The sequence below is a fragment of the Cydia amplana genome, chromosome 5 (genome assembly GCF_948474715.1).
Source record: "Cydia amplana chromosome 5, ilCydAmpl1.1, whole genome shotgun sequence".
Taxonomy (NCBI): Eukaryota; Metazoa; Arthropoda; class Insecta; order Lepidoptera; family Tortricidae; genus Cydia; species Cydia amplana.
In genome coordinates, this window is record NC_086073.1 from 1,691,145 (window position 1) to 1,699,277 (window position 8,133).

The following is an 8,133-nucleotide window of genomic DNA, read 5'->3' on the forward strand; positions in this document are numbered from 1 at the left end:
CGGAGCGTTCACGTTACAATTTTAATTTGTTAGCCAGCATTAGAACGCCGGCGGCGGGGCACGCCGATCCATGTACAGTCGCGATGTCCCTGTCTTGTAAATGTTGTAGGTAGGAACCTCTCGGGGTGCATTCTCTTCACTCATTCCTTCAGCCGTGCGCTCGGAATACCCTTGCATATAAATGTTGCCAATTTATCTTAATGCGTTGTTTTTATTTTGCTTAAATACATTTGTCCTCTGACCGCTAGGACTCTAAGGTACTTACGTATATGTCTAAAGGCTAAAATCGTATCTAAAACTGTCGTACCTGCTTCTGACATCTCCTGAGACCCACTTTCCTAGCAAATTAGCTTTTGAATTGAAGGATTGGGCATTCCGAGCGTATTTTTCCGAAATTGAAGACTAACGTATTAAATTACATAGTTTTATTGACGAATCGTATGTAAATAGTAATTGTAAGCGACTGAATCTTTGCCACTTTTTTACATGTCTACGAACTCTAGCCGGCCCGCTTGCGGTGCGCGATGTCATTAGTTTAAATGGATTCATCGTTATCTGTATAAATATCATATACATTTATGTAAATAAAATTTGTACTTGACTCTTAAGGTTTTAAAGTCGGCTTGGAGCGCGGAGCGGCCAGTTGCGAGACATTCTAGCTGAATTCACGTTTGACATTAGATGCAAAGCAAGTCAAACGAGATGAACAGACGTCACGTCGGTGGGAAAGTTTCGCAATTAGGCTGCCGTGAGTATTGTCGCGCGCGGTTCACTGTACAGATTATTTACACCCAAGCTCTGACGATTTAACTCCTACTTTATGTCCAGAGAATTGTATGTGACGTGAAAAAAAGTCTGCCGCATTGTTCAGTCAATACGGGACTGCTCGCTCGAACACATAGATAACTGCAAATTCGGGATGCGCTGAAGTGCGCGCATAGAAGGCCGATTCGATCTTAAACATTGATGTAAACTTGATCCCATTTTTGTGTTACTGGCCCGTGCGACTCGCTATGAGTAACAATACATAATACATATATAATCAATGATTAATCTTAAACAGATTTTTGAACTTAAAATACCTCTCCGGTGCTCGGAATAATAAACCAACAGGAACCGCCATTAACAGGCGTTCCCCTCTGCCAAAAGTCGGCGGCCACCGGTCAAGGAGGTTATATAAAACTAGTTGCCATACGTCATACGCCATTCAGCAAACGTCAGTCTAAGCGGAATGTTAGGAGCAGAAAATGCCGAATTGTAGCGTTTTATCCTGTAAAAACCGATCGGAAACATCTAGCGTACTTAAAAAACACGTTTCTTTTCATATGTAAGTACTATTACATGTAATTATTATGAAATAGTGCACTAATTTAGCAAAAAACTAAAAAACATTGTCAATCTGAAAGTGATACCACTTCATGGTACTAGATCTAATTTAGGGTAAAATTTAAAGAAGACTTTCTAAATATTCATTAGGTATACCTAACTTCCAATTTGCGTTGCTTATTGTTATATAATTTATATAACACATTATTTTTCTATAACACCTTATTTTTATATCAACATAATCCATTCAATGAAATAAATAGTATAAATCATAAATAACGTGATATTACCGATAAGGGTCATTGTACTAGTTTCCGTCCATGCTCTAGTCTCTAGTTTTCGTCCACATGACAGATTAGCAAATAACATATTTGATATTTAATTTGCTACTTGCCAAATACATTTTTTATGTAGATAGATATATTGTCTCGACATTAAGGATTGCATTAAGTCCAAATTTGTGCAGCAATGTAGATTTATATTCAATTTCGTCAAGTGGACGAAAACTAGAGCTGGACGAAAACTAACGCACCTACCCTACTACTGTTTGTAAATTCATTTTTCTCTTAGTTTCTATCGTATATTTTTTATTTGACATGTCCAATGTTTGTAAGTATTGTAATTTATTTATTTTAAGGTATTTTACTGCCGTCATTTTCCATAAATAGGCACTTTTAATTTATTACTCTGGTATCACTTTACCATAGTTAGTGATGGGACACCATAAAAACCAATATCGATAAAATCTATATGAACATTATAAATATATTGTTATTTTGATTAATTTTTTTAGATTTCCAAAAGATGCAATACATTTTAAACATAAGTAGTTTTCAGCTTATCAAGCCATCGAAAACCTAAAAATATTGCAATATCAGTCACGTTTTAAATATCTAAGAACTGCATAAGTAAGTTTGTAATTCCATATAAATATATGCTATTACAAAGTTACTGTTGCAGTTCCTACAAATAGTAGGTAAAGTAAAGGTACACTACGATGTATGTACGATGTGAGTATGAATAAAGATGTGTTTAGTTATGATATGTGTATACATAGTATGGGTATGAGTACCCGAAAGAAGGACTGTCTACAAAAAGAGATGAGATCCCATCAAAAATATTACATGTAAAAAGGTGCAAGTCTCGCAACGCTTCTACTACAAAAAAGTTTTGACATGTAATGCTAATGTGAAACCAAGTCGGTTATTTTAATCAGTGCCACCCCGGTGTTAAAACCGTATCAATAAGATATCTTTAATTTGTAATACATATAATGACTTGGCAATCGCACATAATGCTTTACTCTTACAGTACTCGTAAATATATGTAATGCTCAAACTGCAATTAGCGCTAGCGTTATGTTCAATTAGAATTATTTTTAATAGGTGACGATGATCCTTATGTCATTATATTCGAAAAATATGGTTATTTCTAAGTTTTTGCAAAAAAACCGGTTCCGATCCCTGTGCAGCCGTGCGATGGCCAAGTCATTATACGTAGGTATTACAAATTAAAGATATCTTATTGATACGATTTTAACACCCCTTGGCACTGATTAAAATAACCGACTTGGTTTCACATTAGCATTACATCTCAAAACTTTTTTGTAGTAGAAGCGTTGCGAGGCTTGCACCTTTTTACATGTAATGTTTTTGATGGTTATAATTGACTAAAGCAGACAGTTAAAATTCAGTCAATAAAATATCGACAATATTATCGACAAGTCCCTCGCACTTCTACGTTTACTTAGAACTGACATCATCTCGTTCACGGACAGGGTTGTCTGTGTTTGTTCTTGTATTTGTGTGAATATAGTTTATGCTAGTGTTTGATAATTTTGTCGTGTGCGTGTGTAGCGACGCATGCAAAAAATGCATTAGTGTTTACATTATTTGTGTGCGTTCCTCGCCCCCCGCGCCGAAAACGGCAGAATTTTTCACATAGAAATTAGTGCGTGTCACCACTCCATATTGGATTATTACTCCGAGCTCCGGTGTTTTGATTCAGGTTATCTGAAACATCCATGCACGTTCATTTCCCGGACGTTGTTAATTGTGTAACGACGCATTTAAAACAAGGCCGAAGCCGTCGCTGTAAAATCACGGAGAAATTAACTTGATTACAGACTCCAAATTACGTCAATTTTATTTTTAAAAGCGAAAAACTGAAGCATTTATCAGTGTGTTCGAACGAAAATTTAAATTCACAAGTTGGAGGTATTACTGAAATGAAAACATATCTTTCTGGCCCAGCCGAGGCAACGGAGCGTATCACGTAAATATCAGTATTGTATAAAAACAGAGGTTTTATTGTGTCGCCTTCTACGGTCGGCGGGTAGGTAAATGATTGTTAGGTAATTTTAATTTGTAAGTAAGAGGAGATTTGTTATTATAATGTTTAACAGCTCGAAGAGTTCGCCCTACTGTTGACTTATTTATTTATTTTGATGAAAGATTAAAGGTTGTCTTGAAGTACACATAGCGTTTTATTGCGATAATAATATTTTTTTAAACAAGAACCAACTAATAGGTACCTATATCTTGATCCAAAACCTTGGACTAACAAGGAAAGGTACCTACCCACCTTTCCAGCTCCGATTTGATCTATTTTTAATATTTTTATATGTGTTATTATTTTTTTAGCTGCCCAAACTCAACCTATTCAGAGAAATTGTCCTCTTAAGTTACTGAAAAGTGACCAAACCCTCTAAATTCTGTAGAGTTTTGTTCAAGTAAATAGGTAGTTAAGTAATTACTGGTTCGAATATGTTGGCAGGTCAAATACGAATATATAATGTTGCTTAATAATATTTAGCTCTTTCTATAAATTTCTACTTGCAAAGAAAACAACATCTAACCACTCGAATATTCAACCAATACTCTCGCACAACCAACACTAGTGTTTGTTGTTTATTTTTTTATTCAGTCTCTTCATATAATATTGATAGAAAAACCTCGCGTACTCGAGTCGAGACCCGTCTACAAGTGCTTCGATATCTTATACATACTTACTTGTTTGTTTATATTACCTACCGATAAAAAAGGTAAAAGCACATAAACCTATATTTATTTTATATTATTGAGATAGTTGAGGAGTGTCTTTTCAAAAGGGCTTACTTTTCTATGAAACGCATACAAAAATAAGTCCTTTTGGAAAGAACACTCCTCAGTTATTTATTCATTCTAGGCTGGGTTTGAATAGCGCTACCTCGTTTTTTTCGCAAAACAGGCACAATAAATAAAAATAAACAAATAAATAGGTACCTACTATAGGACCATTTTCGCATTTTACACAGATCGACCTAGTCCCACAGTAGGCATACCCATTAAGACTACCTACTAATTAATTAACATTCAAGGTTTAAAGCATATAGGGTAACGGCACCAGTCATGGGACACTTAAAAGGAATTTTTGTTACAATGACATAAGATGTATTCGCGGGTGTAGTTCCGAATCACCTCCGATCATCGGTTTATTTCTGAAAATGGCTCATAATCAGAGTCCGATTATGAAATTATGAAATTACTCTTAGGTAATTCACACAAATATTAGGTACTTACTGACCGTTGGATTTAATGACAGACTTTTAAGGATGACTCACGTTAGACCGGGCCGACCGGGCCGTGTCGGGGCCGGAGCTTCCGGCGCTTACTTTTCTATGACAGATCACGTGATCACGTGATTCTTTCCATAGAAAACGAGGCGCTGGAAACTCCGGCCCGGACACGGCCCGGTCTAACGTGAGTCATCCTTTACTCGTCAGGAGGCGCGTTAATATATTTTTGGAACTTGGCATGTAAAGAAATTTGTGACTGTAGGTAGTCGGTTTTTACAAGGGTGATTTATAGAGTTAGACCAAGCTGAGTTGGCAAAGATTTTGATACTTAGCATAGACTGTGCAAGTGTTATTTTAAATGACAAACTTCTACGAAATTATGACTGTAAAAATAACACGTTCACAATCTGTGCTATCAAAATCGCTGCCAACTTAGCTTGGTCTAACTCTGATTACCATTCATGCACAAACGTCTTTTTCGCAAGGATTTCCAGTGTGCATCAGTAGCGCCATCTGTGGATTGTAGTGCGCGACACGAGGCTATAGCCTCGCCTATACTAAAACGTGGCCTTCATCTGCGAAAGTACCGCCGCTCGCCGCTAGATGGCGTTCATAATTGAAGTTAAGAATTTTAAAATCACTTTTAAATACTGTATCTATTGGGAAGGTGCGAAGTCGGTGGAGGGGGAAGTAGCGCTGATCGTCACAAACACAGGTAATCTTATGGAATGTCCGACATTAGTACTAGCGGCAGCCGCTTAACTAATTTTACTCCATAAGATTTAACGTAGAAAGTACGACAAAATGAGGGCAGCACCAGTCGTGCACATAGCGAATAACGGAATAAAACTGATCAAGCCGATCTTGTCAGTAAAAAAAGGCGCGAAATTCAAATTTTCTATGGGACGATATCAAATTTGCCACCTTTTTCTACTGACAAGATCTGCTTGACCAGCTATAGAAGTCTATTCGTTCTACATGCTTAATAATGCAAAAAAATCTTCAGCTGGTATTGTGCGACTTCGAAATTGCAGTTAATAACTAAAATAGGTAGGTAGGTACTTACTTAATATTTTATCCAATTTTAATTATGTAAGTATAGTCACTTAAAAAGGGTAAAAAAAGCGCTGGTGGCCTAGCGGTAAGAGCGTGCGACTTGCAATCCGGAGGTCGCGGGTTCAAACCCCGGCTCGTACCAATGAGTTTTTCGGAACTTATGTACGAAATATCATTTGATATTTACCAGTGGCTTTTCGGTGAAGGAAAACATCGTGAGGAAACCGGACTAATCCCAATACGGGCCTAGTTTACCCTCTGGGTTGGAAGGTCAGATGGCAGTCGCTTTCGTAAAGACTAGTGCCCACGCCAATTCCTGGGATTAGTTGCCAAGCGGGACCCCAGGCTACCATGAGCCGTGGCAAAATGCCGGGACAACGCGAGGATGATGATGAGTCACTTAAAAAGGGTCTCATAAGAAGGCTTATATACCGATTACTTATTCATCAAGCAAATGGAGTGAGCTGCTAATAATGTTCGAAGTTTATCTGCAAGATAGAATTAGACGCATTAACCTCTATTATTATGTTATTCACATTTTAAAAGATCTAAAATACACTGCCGTATAACCAGCACCCAATATCTTGACACGATCTGTACGTAAGCACCAGCATATTGTCGACTTCACCATTTGTACTCTAAGTACCATGTGACTTTAGCTCGTTTGACAATTTCGTATGTCGGCCATTAATAACGCTACAACGACAAGGTACTAAAGTGTACAGATGTTTATGACGCTGGCTCTGAGCCAACGAGGCGTAGCTTCCAACTTGATTGAGTTTCCTTAAGTCGTAAACAAATTGACTTTGTGAAGTGTGCGAATAAATGAAGCGGGAATATTGGGAAACAATCACACTCGAATCGGCAACTGCTAAATTGAGCAACGCTGAGAACTGCCAATTATCCAGGATTTGACATTTCCAGCCGCAATGCTGCAGTAGTGACTGTGATGCAGTTGCAATACGAATGTAACCTTAAGAAACAACTCTACACTTCAAAGGACATCACATCACCTCACCGAAGAAAAGGTCCATGTCGTTCACTCACTTTTCGCGCATCTCTTGTACTTGTATCATTTTATGAGTACATGTGGAGTACATACACCCAAACCGTTTACGAATTAAATTATTCATAATGTTTCCAAGCTAATTTGCAGCTCACTGCACTGCGAATGGCGTCAAGATGAGATCGAATGGTACATACCTACTATTTGAATCAGGGATGTTGCGGATGCAGATTTTTTGACATCCGCGGATGCGGATGCGGATGCGGATTTTTAAGGGCTCACATCCGCGGATGCGGATGCGGATGCGGATGTCAAGATTAGGTACTTAGAAAACGTCAAATATTACATTTTTAGTATTTTTTTATTAAAAAAACCAAACGTTTAGTATTTGAGCAAGAATATAGGTGCGTTATATTTAATAAACAGTAACTTCGCCGACTTTTCTGGATCTAGACGATTTCGTTATAGGTAATGACGAAATTACCTAGCACTTACGCCGCCGCTAAGACGTTCCTGTACCGACTTGTTCGACATCCGCATCCGCATAAGCTCCGCATCGATTTTATGCGGATGCGGATGCGGATGCGGATGTTGAAAATAACGCGGATGTTCCGCGGTTGCGGATGCGGATGCGGATGTTCGCAACATCCCTGATTTGAATAGGCGTCCTGCCAGCCAGTGACGTTCTCAAGAAAATAAAATCCCTATTTAAGTTAAAAATATCCCTCCTTAAAGTCCTTAAGTACAATAAAATTTACAAAAAATTAGTCAAATTGACGACAAATACATAGTGATACATTTTTACGCTTCATCTTCTATAACAAATACCCAGATCCGCGAAAAAATGTGTCGTCGTTGCAAATAAATAATATCGAATGACAATAGGCTCGCATGATGGATAGCGACACACGGCCGCATCCGTGAATGATCCGTTACGCGTCACTATACGCGGCAGATCATTCACTCATTCATTCGTTGTGTCGCGTGTCGCCATCATGTCGCCATCGGTCACGGCGTCACGAGTAGGTAGTGAATAGTGATGACCTTACGGCAGCATTTCATATGTTTTCTCATAGGTAATAAGTACCTACTGTTGAAACGTAACTTTATTATTCAAAGATTCACAGATTCAAAAATTCAATGATTTATTATATTTTAAAGTTTCCACTGATTTCTATTTTCAAGTGCA